The sequence below is a fragment of the Macaca thibetana genome, chromosome X (assembly GCF_024542745.1).
Source record: "Macaca thibetana thibetana isolate TM-01 chromosome X, ASM2454274v1, whole genome shotgun sequence".
Lineage (NCBI taxonomy): Eukaryota > Metazoa > Chordata > Mammalia > Primates > Cercopithecidae > Macaca > Macaca thibetana.
In genome coordinates this window covers 1,027,631-1,045,000 of record NC_065598.1, presented here as the reverse complement: position 1 = coordinate 1,045,000, position 17,370 = coordinate 1,027,631, and the positions used below count along the sequence as shown (strand labels likewise).

The window sequence follows — 17,370 nt, the reverse complement described above, 5'->3', positions numbered from 1 at the left end:
GCCACTCATTCATTCCTTATCCATCCACTCATCCATCCATCTGTTCATCCATCCATCTATCCATTTATCCATCCACTTATCCCTGTACCCACTATTCATTTGCCTATTCATTTATTCATACATCCATTTATTCACTCATTTATCTATTTATTCATTCATTCATTCCTGTCCCACTCCTCCATCCATCCATCCATTTATCTATCCACTTATCCATCCATCCACTATTCATTCACCCATTCATTTATTAATGCATCCATTCATTCACTAATTCGTTTATCTACTCATTCATTCATTCATTTCTTATCCACCTACCCATCCATTCATCCATCCATTCATTCATCCAACCATCCATCCATCCATTTATTCTTTCATGTACTCATTCATCCATCCAATCATCCCTTCATTCATTCATTCATCCACTCATTCATTCCTTATCCATTTACTCATCTATCCATCCATCCATCCATCCATCCCTCCATCCATTCATCCACTCGTTCATTCACCTGTCTCCATATCCATCCATCCACTCACTAGTGTACTAATCCACTCATTCACTCATTCATTCACTCATTCATTCACCCATCTATTTATGCAACCATCCATTCAACCATCCAACAAACAGTACTGAGGCCATGGTAATCTCTTCTGGTCTCTCATCTACAAAGTCACAGTCCCTACAAGGACCCTGCTCATTCATTCCCTGTGGCTGAGACTGAAGGAGTATCTCCTGTTTCTATTCCACATGTGGCCACCTGCTGGTCTGTCCCTGTCCTGAGTGCAGGGGTAGTCTCATTCTCCTCCAGCCCCAGAACAGATGAGTGATAAATAAATACCTGGAGACAGAATTCCTCCAACCCTAGGGTAAGAGACTGAGTGTGCTAGAAGTTGCCTGTGTTGGTGCCAAGAGCTTGTGATGGACATGTGGACACTGTAGATGGACAACAGCCCCTTCGCTGACCAGCTGGTGCCTGGGAAGCCTTCAGCTTCACTGAGCTTCAGGTTTCGTTTCTTGCATCTCACCGGGAGGCTGTCTGCAACATGCCCATTTCAACCACTGGCTGAGAGGCTCATGCAGGTGTGCACATAACAGGGCTCCTTGCTGAGAGTGGTTTCCTGGAGAGTCCATCAGAGCTACTGTTGCACAACTGCCCCTTGAGGAGGTCATCACAGCTCTGAGTACCAGGAGCTGCCCATCAGCACCGTGTGAACTCAAAGTCTTGCATTCATCCTCATAGGACATCTTCAAAACCACTTTAAACATCCCAGGGAAGCCCAGAGGAGCAAGTGCTTCCAAGAGGCTGGCTCTGGTCTGTGGATTGAGTGTGGATTTGAGTGTCTTTGAATGCGTGTGAGTTTGAGTCTCTTTGAATGAGTGTGGACTTGGGTCTCTTTGAATGTGTGTGAGTTTGAGTGTCTTTGAATCAGTGTGGACTTGAGTTGCTTTGAAAGTGTGTGGGTTTGAGTCTCTGAATGAGTGTAGACTTGAGTCTCTTTGAAAGCATGTGGGTTTGAGTCTCTCTTAATGAGTGTGGACTTGAGTCTCTTTGAATGCATGTGAGTTTGAGTCTCTTTGAGTGAGTGTGGACTTGAGTTTCTTTGAATGAGTGTAGACTTGAGTCTCTTTGAATGAGTGTAGACTTGAGTCTCTTTGAATGAGTGTGGATTTGAGTCTCTTTGAATGCATGTGATTTTGAGTCTCTTTGAATGAGTGTGGACTTGAGTTTCTTTGCATGAGTGTGGATTTCAGTCTCTTTGAAAGCGTGTGGGTTTCAGTCTCTGAGTGTGGATTTGAGTTTCTTTGCATAAGTGTGGACTTGAGTCTCTTTGAATGAGTGTGGATTTCAGTCTCTGAATGAGTGCGGACTTGAGTTTCTTTGCATGAGTGTGGACTTGAGTCTCTTTGCATGAGTGTGGATTTCAGTCTCTTTGAATGAGTGTGGATTTGAGTCTCCTCATTCCTGCACCTTTTCAGTTCCTTTTGTTGCATGGGACAGTATGAATGACGCTCCCCATTGGTCCAGTTTTGCAAGTAAAAATGTCACATGTGGAAGCCAGCATTTAGTCCTCGGGCAGATAAGCAAGTTTGACGAGAATAACCTTACACACAGAGGGGCCCTTGGTCTTGGAAAGGTGGAGAATAAACCCGCCATTTCCCCTGAGACCTGATCTGCACAGGGGATGTCTGCTTAATCTACACATCTGCGGCTTGTAATGACAGAGTCTCTTGAATTCTACTTACTTTATTATAGAAACAAGAGCATGCATACAGCACATCAGGAGATGGAGAAATGGAGGGAAGTGATCCACAGTCCCTTGACCCAGCCCATTCTCTCTCTGAGACCTGGGGGATGGCACATGGTCTTGCTTCTCCTTCCAGATCTCTGGAAGGATCATCTTGTCTTATCTTGCCGGCCTCCCATGCTGTGGTTCAGAATTGCGGGAGATTCTGTTCCAGTGGGGATGCTTGTCTATACCTTGGGCAGTTTGGGGTGTCACAACTGGAGGGGGTGTGTCTGGCGCATGGTGGGTGGAACCCGGGACGATGCTCAATGCCCTATAGTGCAGAGGATAGGCTCAACACACAGAATCCTCCAGCCCTACATGTCAGCAGTGCTGAGGCTGAGATATCCTGCCTGAGAATGAGAGTCTCTGTTAGTGTCTATCTATCTGTCTATACCTATCTATCCTATCTATCATTTATCAATTTATCTACATATCCTATCTATCTCTCTATCTGGCACCTACACCTATGTATTAATCTTCTCTATCTATCATCTCTCTATACCTTTCTAGCATTTATCTCTTATCTCTATCATTTATGTCTACCGTTTGACAGTGGTTTCAGCTAGGAGTGATTTTTCTCATCACGGGACACTGGGTAATGTCTGAGGACAGTTCTGGTTGTCGCAACTGTGGGGGTGGTCCTGGCATCTGCTGGGTGGAGCCAGGGATGCTTCTCAATACCTTACAGTGCACAGGACAGCCCCACCACAGAGAATCACCTGGCCCCAAATGTCTACAGTGTTGACGTGGAAAGACCCTGCTTTTAGTATAGAGAATCTCTCTCTCTCTGTCTGTCATCCATCTGTGTATCCATGTATCTACCTATCTAAGTATCTATCTATCTATCTATCTATCTATCTATCTATCTATCTATCTATCTATCTATCTATCGATCGATCGATCTATCTGTCATCTATTTCTATTATTGATCTATCTGTCAGCTATTTCTATTATCTATCTATCTGTCATCTATCTGTCATCTTTCTATTTCTATTATCTATCTATATATCTATCCATCTATCTATCTATCATCAATTTCTATTATCTATCTATCTATCATCTATCTATCTATTTCTATTATCAATCTATCCATCCATCCATCCATCTATCTATGTATCTATCATCTATTATCTATCTGTCTATCTATCATCTATCTATCATCTATTTCTATTATCGATCTATCTATCGATCTATCTATCTATCTATCTATCAATCTATCTATCTATCTATCTATCTATCTATCTATTATCACCATTATCTATCTATCTATTTCTATTATCTATTTATATATCTATTATCACCATTATCTATCTATCTATCTATCTATCTATCTATCTATCTATCTATATCTATGCATGCATGTATCTGTGTATCTGTCTATCCTATCTATCTCTCATCTATCTATGTATCTGTCTAATCTATCATCTATCTAATCTATGCATCTATCTATGTATCTATCTAATCTATTTATCCATGTATGCATGTATCTATCTAATCTATTTTGTAAGTATGTATCTAATTTATGTATGTATGTATCTATTCTATTTTATCTATCTCTATTATCAATCTATCTCTCTATCATCACCGTTATCTATCTGCATGTAGGTACGTATGTATGTATGTATGAATCTATCCATCCTATGTATCTCTCATCTATCTACATATCTCTCTAATCTATCATCTATCTAATCTATGCATCCATCTATCTATGTATGTACCTATCTATCTATCCTTGTATGTATCTAATTTATGTATGTATGAATGTATGTATGTATCTATCTAGCTATCTAATTTATGTATGTATCTATTTTCAATTCTCTCTGTCATCTATCTACCTATCTATCTATCATCTCTCTAGCTATCATCTATCATCTATCTATCTAATTTGTCTCTCATCTATCTTTAAGACAGTGTTAGATAAGCAGGTGATTTTGCTACCTGGAGATATTGAGTAATATCTGGAGACATTTCTAATAGTTACAACTGTGGGTGCTCCTGGCACCTTGTGGCTGGAGCCCACGGACACTGCTCAACACCCTACAGTCCCCAGGATGGCCCCACCACAGGGAATACCCCCCTCAAATGTCACTAGTGCCCCAGCAGACAGCCTGTGTCTTTTGTGTCTCACAATTGGTTCCACCCCAAGAACTGTCCTGGTCCCCGTCTTCCTGCACGCTCTCTCCCTCAGGGATCCCCCTGCTCACTGAGTCTCCCATAAACAATGTCCAGGCTCCCCTCACAGCCTGACGGCACCCAGCCCGAGGGGTCCACATGCTCAGCCCACCCCCAGCTCATGAACTCCTGGGGAGCCTGGACAGTGTATTGTCACTCTGCCAACTCATCATCTGAAACCAACACAACCTGGCACCTGCCACCTGCTTCTGTCTGTGCCACTCCCTTCCCAGCCATAGAGAGTCTCCTGGGATTCCTCCCTCCCATGGAGGCCTCCTTGGCCAGAAAATCACACATTCTGCTTCCACAACGTCCCTCTGCTCAGGGCACCAGCACCTTTTCCCTGGAGCAGAGCAATCTGCCCAAAAGCGTCAATGCAGCCTTCGAGGTCCCAGCCCGGCTCAGGGGCATGAGAAAACGCTCAACATCAGGAAAGATCAGGGAAATGCAAATCAAAACCACAGTGCGATACCACCCCACTCCTGCAAGAATGGCCCTAATCAAAACATAAAAAAATTACAGATGTTGGCGTGGATGTGGTGAACAGGGAACACGTCTACACTGCTGGTGGGAATGTAAACTAGTACAGCCAGTATGGAAGACAGTGTGGAGATTCCTTAAACAGCTACATGTAGCACTACCATGTGATCCAGCAGTCCCACTATTGGCTATCGACCCAGAGGAAAGTACTCATCATACGAAAAAGATACTTGCACACGCATGGTTATAGCAGCACAATTAGCAACTGCAAAAATGTGGAGCCAGCCCAAACGCCCATGGATCAACAAGTGGATAAAGAAGCTGTGCTATATTTATATATACAAATGCCGGCACTGACACAAACACACATATATAGTCATATAGATGTGTGCCATATGCATACATATATGTATATAGATATACAAACATATGCATATGTACATATATGTGTAGGTAATACATATGTGTGTATATATACACATGTTTACAGGCATATATGTGTATATACACACATGCACATACACATATATGTATATATACACACAGACATACATGTGTACATGTGTATATATACACATATACATATACACACAAACGTGTACATATGTATACATACACATGTACATATACACATATGTGTATGCATGTATATATGCACACATATGGGTGTATGTGTATATATGTGTACATAAACATATATGTATACATACATATATACATCATATATGTGTGTATATATGTGTGTATGTGTATACATATGTGTATACATACATGTATGCATCGTATATGTGTGTACATGCGTGTGTACATCATACATGTGTGTACATGCGTGTATACATCATATATGTGTGTACATGCGTATATACACCATGTATGTGTACATGCATATATACATCATATATGCGTGCATGCATATATACATATACGCACATATGTGTATATACATATACGCACATATGTGTATATATATAGACGTGTGTGCATATATACACACATATATATGATGGAATACTACTCAGTCATGAAAAAGAACGGCATTTGCAGCCACCTGGATGAGATTGGAGACCATTATTCTAAGTGAAGTAACTCAGGAATGGAAAACCAAACATCGTATGTTCTCACTCATAAGTGAGAGCTAAGCTATGAGGATGCAAAGGCATAAAAGAATGACACAATGGCCGGGCGCGGTGGCTCACACCTGTCATCCCAGCACTTTGGGAGGCCAAGGCGGGCAGATCACAAGGTCAGGATTTCGAGACCAGCCTGGCCAACATGGTAAAACCCCATCTCTACTAAAAATACAAAAATTATCCGGTCAAGGTGGCACATGCTTGTAATCCCAGCTACTCAGGAGGAGGCTGAGGCAGGAGAATCGCTTGAATCTGGGAGGAGGAGGTTGCAGTGAGCCGAGATTGTGCCACTGCACTCCATCCTGGGCAACAGAGTGAAACTCCACCTCAAAAAAAAAAGAAAACAAAGAAAAAAAAAGAATGACACAATGGACTTTGGGAACTCCAGGGCAAAGAGTGGGAAGAGGATGAGGGATAAAAGGCCACAAATTGGGTTCAAGTGTATACCGCTCAGGTGATGGATACTCCAAAATCTCACACATCACCACTAAAGAACGTACTCGTGTAACCAAATAGCACCTGTTTCCCCAAAACCTATAGAAGTAAAAAGTGTAAAACTAACCAACAAAAACACATATCAACTTCTGAAAAAATTTTCTGAAGACTGCTTTCTTGAGGCAATGAAAGAGATTGTTGGAGCCATAAATAATATATATGTATATGTTATATATTTATATATTTATTATTTAAATATATTATATATTATGTTTTATTTATATGTTATATATTTATATATTTATTATTTAAATATATTACATATTATTCTTATTTATATGATATATATTTATGTATTTATTATTTAAATATATTATATATTATTTAAATATTATATATTTTTATATTTATAATTTAAATATATTATATATTTATATATTATTTGTATTTATATGGTATATCTATTTATTATTTAAACATATTATATATTTATATTTTTATTTATATATTATATATTTATTATTTAAATATATATTTATATATTTTTATTTATATATCATATATTTATATATTATATATATTTATATATTTATTATTTAAATAGATTATATATGATTTATTATGCATATATTTTATATTTTTATATTATTTATATATTACATATTTATATATTATTTATATATTATATATTTATGTATTTATTATTTAATTAGATTATATATTTATATATTATTTATTATTTTCATATTATATAGTTATATATTTATTATTTAAATAGATTATATATTTATATATTATTTATTATTTACATATTATATATTCATATATTTATTATTTAAATAGGTTATATATTTATATATTATTTATTATTTTCATATTATATATTTATATATTTATTATTTTCATATTATATATTTATATATTATTTATTATTTTCATATTATATATTTATATGTTATTTGTTATTTTTATATATGTATATATTTATTATTTAAATATATTATATATTTACATATTATTTATTTATATATTATATATTTACATATACTATATATTTATTTATATATTATTTATATATTACATAATTATATATAATATACACACACACACACACACACACAGATATATCTGTTGCTTTGTCCTAAATGAACACAGATCCTGCGTCCCTGGGGAGCGACAGTGTGAGCTGCAGAACCGTCCCTGGAGTTCCCTGAGCTCAGTGCAGTCCTTGGGGGTAATCTTGGGGGCACCCATCCCGCCCACCCTCTTTCTGCACCTTCTGCAGGGGGTCGTGTGTCTCCCGGGGGCCGTGCAGAAACTCCTAGCCCGAGAGAGGTAGAGCAGGGAGCCAGGTGGACACTGGGATCCCTGGACCCTGCTCCGCCCACCTCAGTGCCTCCAGGGACAGAAGAGGGGCTGTGGGAGGGAGGTTGGGGACCCTGCCCAGGCCCAGCCAACGAGGAGGTGCTGATGGAGAGGCAGGGCTGGAGGACAGGGCAGCAGGAGAGAGACTCAGACAAGAGGGGGCCATCTGCCCAGGCCAGGGGCCTCTCCAAGTCCAGACCTGTCCATATTCACCACTGGCAATAGCTACTCTGCTGTTATCAACCCCAAGCCATCACTTCTCCCCCAGAACCTTAAGTGGCAAACCCAGAAATGCAGTGTGGGTAGCACTGGAGGGAGGGAGGGTCTCTGTGGTTCTCCCAGGGGACCTCATCTCTCCCACCCACCCCAAGCTTGGTCCATGTTAGTGGCGCAGCCAGGTGGGGACCTGGCAGAAGGCATCTGAAACGCACTTGCTTTTACAAAGACACGGTTGCCTACCGTCCGATGAGTCCCATGCATCCCTCTCTCAGCCTCTGACCTCATTGTCCCCCTGGGGGTCGGGGACGCCCATATTTGGAAAAGTGGCAGCGTCCTGGTGCACGCAGGACACTGGCATCTGTGTGACAGTGCCCAAGTGAAAGTACTGTTTTTGCAACGTGGGATAATTTCCTTTTTTTTTTTTTTTTTTTTTGGAGACAGAGTCTCACTCTGTCACCCAGGCTGGAGTGCAGTGGCGCGATCTTGGATCTTGGGCTCCCCGCAACCTCCGTCTCCCAGGTTCAGGTGATTCTGCTGCCTCAGCGTCCCGAGTAGCTGGGAGGACAGGTGGGCACCACCGCACCCGCCTAATTTTTATAGTTTTAGTAGAGACGGGGTTTTACTATGTCGGCCAGGCTGGTCTCGAACCCCTGACCTCAAGTGATCCGTCCACCTTGGCCTCCCAAAGTGCTGGGATTACAGGCGTGTGTCACCGCCATAAAAAAATATATATATAATATATATTATGTATTTTTATATATTATATGTTATATATAATATATATTTATATATGTTATATATTATATAATATATATTTATATATGTTATATATATTTATATATTATAAATTATATATATTATATTATATATATTTATATATTATATATTCATATATCTTATATATTTATATATAAGATATATATTATATATTTATATATATTATATATTTATATATCTTAAATATCTTATATATATTTATATATGATATATTTATATATCTTATATATTTATATATAAGATATTTATATATGATATATTTATATATCTTCTATATTTATATATAAGATATTTATATATCATATATAATATATTATATATTATATATCTTATATATTTATATATTATGTTATATATTTTTATATATTATATATATTATATATTTATAATATATATTTATATAATATATATTTATAATATATATTTATATATTATATATTTATAATATATATTATATATCTTATATATTTAAATTATATATAATATATATTTATATTTATATATTATATATAATATATCATATATTTATATATAATAATATATTTCTGTATTTTATATATTATATATTATATATATTTATATATATTTTATATATACACACACACACATGCTACTATCTGGTGCTGCTTGCCAAAGTCAAGTGGGCTATGCAAGGAGGAACAGAGCAGGAAGGAGAGATTGGACGGCGTGGTCAGATGCACCTGCTTCGTCAGGGGTTTCAGCTCCTTGGTGCTTTTTACTCAGGGGCCTCGCGTTTCCGCGTGCGCATTCACCTTACGGAAACATAACAACATGGGAAGAAACAACCACACACACACACACACACCCCAAAAAATACCCTTTTCTTTTTGGGAACAGAGCCGCGTGACCACGGTTCCTCTTCATAGAAACGTGACATACGGTGCCACAGCAGCAGCACTTGTGTGTGTGGCTGGGAATTCCCAGATCTCCCTCGACCAGGTCTGCGCGTGGGAACTTGGCTTTTCCCAGCTTTTTAGTGACGGATCTGAAAAAGCCCAAGGAATCAGGGTTTCTAAGTGGACCTGTGCAAACGAGGACTGAGGGGGCGGTGAGACCCGGGTCTGGGGTCTCCCTGGCACCGAGGGGGTGGCGAGGGGCCACCACGCTCATCCAGGCACCCACAGGGCTTTCAAACCCATTGACTTGATGCCTACTGTTCCATTATGGGAACGCTAAGCATTCGGGAGTTATTTATAGCCCACAGCTCAAGGTCATTGCCAAGGTCAGATTGCAAACATTCAAGAAACTGCAACCTCCGGCATAAATGAGTTACGAGCGGCAGCCCCAGCTGCTTACCCTCTCTCAGGTTAACCTCAACAGAGTTGCATTTCACGGAATGAGTTTTTTGTGTGTATTTATTTATGTATTTTTTTGAGACGGAGTCTCGCTCTGTGGCCCAGGCTGGAGTGCAGTGGTGCGATCTCGGCTCACTGCAAGCTCCGCCTCCCGGGTTCACGCCATTCTCCTGCCTCAGCCTCCCGAGTAGCTGGGACTACAGGCGCCCACCACTGCACCTGGCTAATTTTTTAAATGTATTTTTTTAGTAGAGATGGGATTTCACCTTGTTAGCCAGGATGGTCTCGATCTCCTGACCTCGTGATCCGCCCGCCTCGGCCTCCCAAAGTTCATGGAATGAGTTTTTAAAGGAAAGGTGGTTTGCATCCCTGGAAAATGTGAGGATTTCCCCGCTAAGCGGTTCTGCAAAGTCTCCTTCGCAGGGAATTTGCAGATTTGCACACCTGGTCTCCTCTAGCGTGAGAAGAATATACTTCATGGGGTTTGCACCGTCTTCCCCCATGTTCTCACCCCACACAGACCCTCCCAGCGACCCTCTCGTCTCCCTTGACAACACAGAACAAGAAGAAACGGCCAGCCCGGCAGCTCACCCGTGCAGAAGCAGTGGCAGAAGGAGCAGGTGAGAGTTCAGAGGTTCTCCAGGTAACGGAATCCAACGCGTAAGTCGACGGCCGTGTGCCTCAGAGCCCAGGACTCAGAGGGTCAGCCACCAGCTTGCAAGCCCTGGCCACCCAGAGTGCTTAAGAAAGTGCTTGCTGGTGGCAGACAGCTGCCCTTCCAGTTCCATCTCTCCAGCAAACGTTGCAAGGGTAGCCTCCCCGCTGGGTGGCCCGCCGGCTGGCACGATCATCTCCGAATGCAAATTCTGCAAACTCCACCTCCGAGCGGACAACCACGGTTACGACTCAGGCTTAGGTGGAAAGGAAGCCTGTTGTGAAATTTCCTGTGTAACTGTCTGAACACTGGTGTGCAGGGCTGAGCTCATCGCTCGGTCTCTGGGCGGCACCGTTAACCGCCCACCTCCCTATCACTGGCTCCCAGGGGGCCCCACTCGAAGAAAACCCTGAGAATTTTCTAGAGAGGAAAAGAGGGAGAATGATTTTCCTCGACGTTGTCACCAGCGGCAAAGTGCCGTGGCAATCCCCAGAACAGATTCCTGTTTCTTCTGAAATTAAAACAAAACCAAACCCCCCCCCCAAAAAAAAAAAACCCAGAACACGTTTCCTTTTAGATTCTAAAGCTGTGTGAATTGCGACGTCTTTGGTACACGGCCAGACTGTGACAAGCCAACAGACCTTGGGCACTGATCATTCCGGCTCTGACACTGGGTCACGGACGGGAGAGGTTCATACCCTCAACATCCCCTGAGGATTGGCAGGTTTCACGACTGAGGACCAGGTTCCCGAGTTCCGGCATCCTTGCTTGTGAGGAGCGATGGTGGGCCGTTGTCATTCGTGTGAGGAGGAGGTTGAGACGGAAGGATCTGTCACCCCGAAAGAATGAGTGAATATTGAACCACGGCTCAGGGAAAAGACAGGGTACAAACCCTCAAGCCAGCCTGGGTGTGGGGGCTCATGCCTGTAATCCCAGCACTTTGGGGGGCCAAGGGAGGTGGATCACTTGAGGTCAGGAGTTCGAGACCAGCCTGGCCAACATAGCGAAATCCCGTCCCCTACTAAAAATACAAAAATTAGCTGGGCATGGTGGTGGACGCCTGTAATCCCAGCTACTGGGGAGGCTGAGGCAGGAGAATCGTGTGAACCCGGGAGGTGGAGGTTGCAGTGAGCCGAGATGGCACCACCGCGCTCCAGCCTGGGCGACGAGAGCGAAACTCTGTCTCAAAAACAAATAAATAAAAAATAAATAAATAAAAATAATAAGAATAATAAAACGGAGTGCATAGACACCACAGAATAGTACAAAGCCATGAAAAAGAATGAAACGATGTCCTTTGAAGAAACTTGGATCCAGCCGGAGGCCATTCTCCAAAGCGAATTAATACAGAGACACAAAGCCAAATGCCGCATGTTCTCACTTATCAGCAGGAGGTAAACATGGGGTCCTCATGGACATAAAGAAGAGAACAACAGACCAGGCGCGGTGGTTCATGCCTGTCATCCCAGCAGTGCGGGAGGCCGAGGCAGGTGGATCACCTGAGGTCAGGAGTTCGAGACCAGCCTGGCCAACATACTGAAACCCCGTCTCTACTAAAAATACAAAAATTAGCCGGGCGTGGTCACAGACACCTGTAATTTCAGCTACTTGGGAGGCTGAGGCAGTGGAATCGCTTGAACCCGGGAAGCAGAGGTTGCAGTCTCTACTAAAAGTACAAAAACTAGCTGGGCGTGGTGGTGGATGCCTGTAATTCCTGCTACTCGGGGGGCTGAGGCAGGAGAATCGCTTGAACCTGGGAGGCGGAGGTTGCAGTGAGCCGAGATTGTGCCACTGCACTCCAGCCTGGGCGACAAGAGCGAAAACTCTATCTCAAAAAAAAGAAAGAAAGAAAGAAAGAAAGAAAGAAAGAAAAGAGAAAAGATGGGAACAAGAGGCATTACAGATTCCTAGACAGGGGAGGGAGGGAGATGAAGGGCTGAAAAACTACGTACTGGGTGCTAAGCTAAGTAGCTAGGTCATGAGATCATTCATACCCAAAGTCTCAGCATCACACAATATGCCTTTGTAAGAAACCTGCACATGTACCCCCAGAATCTTAAATAAAACAAAGGCCGGGCATGGTGGCGCATGCCTATAAACCCAGGACTTTGGGAGGCTGAGGCGGGCAGATCACCTGAGGTCAGGAGTTTGAGACCAGCCTGGCCAACATGGTGAAACCCCATCTCTACAAAATACAAAAATTAGCCGGGCACAGACATGGTGAAACCCCATCTCTACAAAATACAAAAAAATTAGCCGGGCGAGGTGGCGGCGCCTGTAGTCCCAGCTACTCAGCAGGCTGAGGCAGGAGAATGGTGTGAACCCGGGGGGCAGAGGTTGCAGTGAGCTGAGATCGCGCCACTGCACTCCAGCCTGGGCAACAGAGCGAGACTCTGTCTCAACAACAAGAAAATTAAAGATGTGATCTCGAAAACAATGTGTTGATAAAAGGCTAAAAGTAATGAAAAAGTAAAGACAACTGTAATTGAATAGATAGAATATTATTATTATTATTATTATTATTATTATTATTATTATTATTTTCTGAGGCACAGTCTTGCTCTGTCGCCCAGGCTGGGGTGCAGTGGTGCCATCTCAGCTCACTGTAACCTCCGCCTTCCGGGTTCAAGCAATTCTCCTGCGTCAGCCTCCCAAGTAGCTGGGATTACACACGCACACCACCACACCCGGCTAACTTTTTGTATTTTTAGTATAGATGGGGTTTCGTTATGTTGGCCAGGCTGGTCTCGATCTCCTGACCTCGTGATCCGTCTGCCTTGGTCTCCCAAAGTACTAGGATTACAGGCGTGAGCCACTGCACCTAGTTCCCTGTTTTTTGTTTTTTGTTTTTTGTTTTTTGTTTTTGTTTGTTTGTTTGTTTGTTTTCAGGAGCAGGTGTATTCGGGCAATACATGGGATGCTCATCTTAACATTTTATCATTGGTTGGCTTTTTTTAATTGTCTTTTTTTTGAGACAGAGTTTCACTCTTGTCGTCCAGGCTGGAGTGCAGTGGCGCGATCTCGGCTCTCTGCAACCTCCGCCTCCCAGGTTGAAGCCATTCTCCTGCCTCAGCCTCCTGAGTAGCTGGGATTACACATGCCCGCCACCACGTCTGGCTAATTTTTTGTATTTTTAGTAGAGACGGGGTTTCATCATGTTGGCCAGGCTGGTCTCGATCTCCTGACCTTGTGATCCGCCCGCCTCGGCCTCCCAAAGTGCTGGGATTACAGGCGTGAGCCACCGCACCCGGTTCCCTGTTATTATTTTTCAGGAGCAGGTGTGTTTTGCCAACACATGGGATGCCCATTTTAACATTTTATCTTTCGGTGGCATTTTTCATTAATTTCAGGTTCGAGTCAGAGAGAAGAAAGGAAATCTACAGTGAAATCTCATCTCTACTAAAATACAAAAAGGTCGCCAGGTGTAGTGGCGCAGGCCTGTCATCCCAGCACTTTGGGAGGCTGAGGTGGGAGGATCACTTGAGGTTAGGAGTTCGAAACCAGCCTGGCCAACATGGCAAAACCCCGCCTCTACTAAAAATACAAAAATTAGCCGGGCATGGTGGTGGGCACCTGTAATCCCAGCTATTCGGGAGGCCGAGGCAGGAGAATGGCGTAACCGCGGGAGGCGGAGCTTGCAGTGAGCCAGGATCGCGCCACTGCACTCCAGCCTAGGCGACAAGAGTGAAAACTCCATCTCAGAAAAAAAAAAAAGGTGAGAACAACAGGTATTGGAGACTCCTAGAAAGGGGAGGGAGGGAGAAAAACGGCTGAAAAACTACCTTTTGGGTGCTAAGCTCAGTAACTAAGTCATAGATAGATATTCATACCCAAAATCTCAGCATCACACAATATATCTTGTAACAAACCTGCGTATGCATCCCCAGAATCTAAAATAAAATAAAGGCCGGGAGTGGTGGCTCATGTCTGTAATCCCAGGACTTTGGGTGGCCCACGTGCGCAGATTTCCCAAAGTCAGGAGTTCGACACCAGCCTGGCCGACATGGTGAAATCCTGTCTCTACTAAAAATACACAGATGAGCCAGGTGTGGTCACGGACACCTGTAATCTCAGCTACTCGGGAGGCTGAGGCAGGAGAATCGCTTGAACCCTGGGAGCAGAGGTTGCAGTCTCTACTAAAAGTGCAAAAATTAGCTGGGCGTGGTGGCAGGTGCCTGTAGTCCCAGCTACTCAGGAGGCTGAGGCAGGAGAATGGCGGGAACCTGGGAGGCGGAGCTTGCAGTGAGCCGAGATTGCACCACTGCACTCCAGCCTGGGTGACAGAGTGAGACTCCGTCTCAAAACAAAGATTTCTCTTGACTTTCCCCATCTTATAACGTAGGCTACAAAGATAGTTTAGAGTATGGAGCCAGGGGGTGTTTTGTTTGGTCAAGAGTACGTGCAAGCCCAGAGAACACTTAGCAAAAGATGTGAATTCTCTCGTAACAGATTGATGACACGTTTTACCAAACTTCAGAGCAAATGCTAAATATCAGTTAACCCAATAGCAACTTAAAAGGAAAAAGTATGTGAGTCGGGTGAAAACTTCCAATGGTTAATGTCCTAAAGACAAGTTTCTTATTTGTGAATGTGCATGATATAATTTTGCGGCATAAAATTTAAAAAAATAAAATTGTTTACCCCCCAAAAAAAAGATATATCGTTACATGAGTTAGTGTTCTCCAGAGAAAAGCACCAATAGAATATATTTTTATATATACATAAGAGATCCATTTTTATCTGGGCGTGCAAGGTTTATATATATAAATATATGTGTTTTATTGTCTATATCTTTAGGTAGATGAGGACATAGGCAAATGTATTTCTTTTATATAATTTATAAATATTTATATATTCTATACATATTTACATATTTATCAATACACACATATGTATTTTAACAACTCTATAATATATGAGAGTTCTTGGAGGAAATAAACTCATAATATTACGGAGATTGAGGTGTCCCGCAATCTGCTGTGTGAAAAGCTGGAGACCTGGAAGAGCCAAGGGTGTGAATTCCAGTCTGAGTCTGAATTTCTACCCAGAAGAGCCAAGAGTATGAGCTCCCGTCTGAGTCTGAAGGCCTGAGACCCAGGACAGCTGAGGGTGGGAGCTCCAGGCTGAAGGCCTGAGACCCAGGACAGCCGAGGGTGGGAGCTCCAGGCTGAAGGCCTGAGACCCAGGACAGCCGAGGGTGTGAGCTCCAGGCTGAAGGCCTGAGGCCCAGGACAGCCGAGGGTGTGAGCTCCAGGCTGAAGGCCTGAGGCCCAGGACAGCCGAGGGTGTGAGCTCCAGGCTGAAGGCCTGAGGCCCAGGACAGCCGAGGTGTGTGAGCTCCAGGCTGAAGGCCTGAGGCCCAGGACAGCCGAGGGTGTGTGAGCTCCAGGCTGAAGGCCTGAGGCCCAGGACAGCCGAGGGTGTGAGCTCCAGGCTGAAGGCCTGAGGCCCAGGACAGCCGAGGGTGTGAGCTCCAGGCTGAAGGCCTGAGGCCCAGGACAGCCGAGGGTGGGAGCTCCAGGCTGAAGGCCTGAGACCCAGGACAGCCGAGGGTGTGAGCTCCAGGCTGAAGGCCTGACCCAGGACAGCCGAGGGTGGGAGCTCCAGGCTGAAGGCCTGAGACCCAGGACAGCCGAGGGTGTGAGCTCCAGGCTGAAGGCCTGAGACCCAGGACAGCCGAGGGTGTGAGCTCCAGGCTGAAGGCCTGAGACCCAGGACAGCCGAGGGTGGGAGCTCCAGGCTGAAGGCCTGAGACCCAGGACAGCCGAGGGTGGGAGCTCCAGGCTGAAGGCCTGAGACCCAGGACAGCCGAGGGTGGGAGCTCCAGGCTGAAGGCCTGAGACCCAGGACAGCCGAGGGTGGGAGCTCCAGGCTGAAGGCCTGAGACCCAGGACAGCCGAGGGGTGAGCGCCAGGCTGAAGGCCTGAGACCCAGGACAGCCGAGGGGTGTGAGCGCCAGGCTGAAGGCCTGAGACCCAGGACAGCTGAGGGTGGGAGCTCCAGGCTGAAGGCCTGAGACCCAGGACAGCCGAGGGTGTGAGCTCCAGGCTGAAGGCCTGAGACCCAGGACAGCCGAGGGTGGGAGCTCCAGGCTGAAGGCCTGAGACCCAGGACAGCCGAGGGTGGGAGCTCCAGGCTGAAGGCCTGAGACCCAGGACAGCCGAGGGTGGGAGCTCCAGGCTGAAGGCCTGAGACCCAGGACAGCCGAGGGTGTGAGTTCCAGGCTGAAGGCCTGAGACCCAGGACAGCCGAGGGTGGGAGCTCCAGGCTGAAGGCCTGAGACCCAGGACAGCTGAGGGTGTGAGTTCCAGGCTGAAGGCCTGAGACCCAGGACAGCTGAGGGTGGGAGCTCCAGGCTGAAGGCCTGAGACCCAGGACAGCCGAGGGTGTGAGTTCCAGGCTGAAGGCCTGAGACCCAGGACAGCTGAGGGTGGGAGCTCCAGGCTGAAGGCCTAGGGAGACCAATGTCAGAGCGGAAAACCCAGTAGGCAGGAGGAATTCCCTCTTAGTTTCTGGGACGACGGCTGTGCGTAGCTGT

The 17,370-nt window shown here is 44.2% G+C and overlaps 1 protein-coding gene across 1 annotated transcript in view; it reads right to left on the bottom strand.

Moving 5' to 3' along the window:
- LOC126946853 (P2Y purinoceptor 8) overlaps nucleotides 1–11,087 on the bottom strand; it is a 74,102-nt gene extending 63,015 nt beyond the window's left edge. The window contains exon 1 of the mRNA XM_050777565.1: nucleotides 10,769–11,087. The gene's annotated coding sequence lies outside the window, so the exon portion shown is untranslated. The remainder of the gene's footprint in view (nucleotides 1–10,768) is intronic.
- Between the last annotated feature and the right edge of the window lie 6,283 nt (nucleotides 11,088–17,370).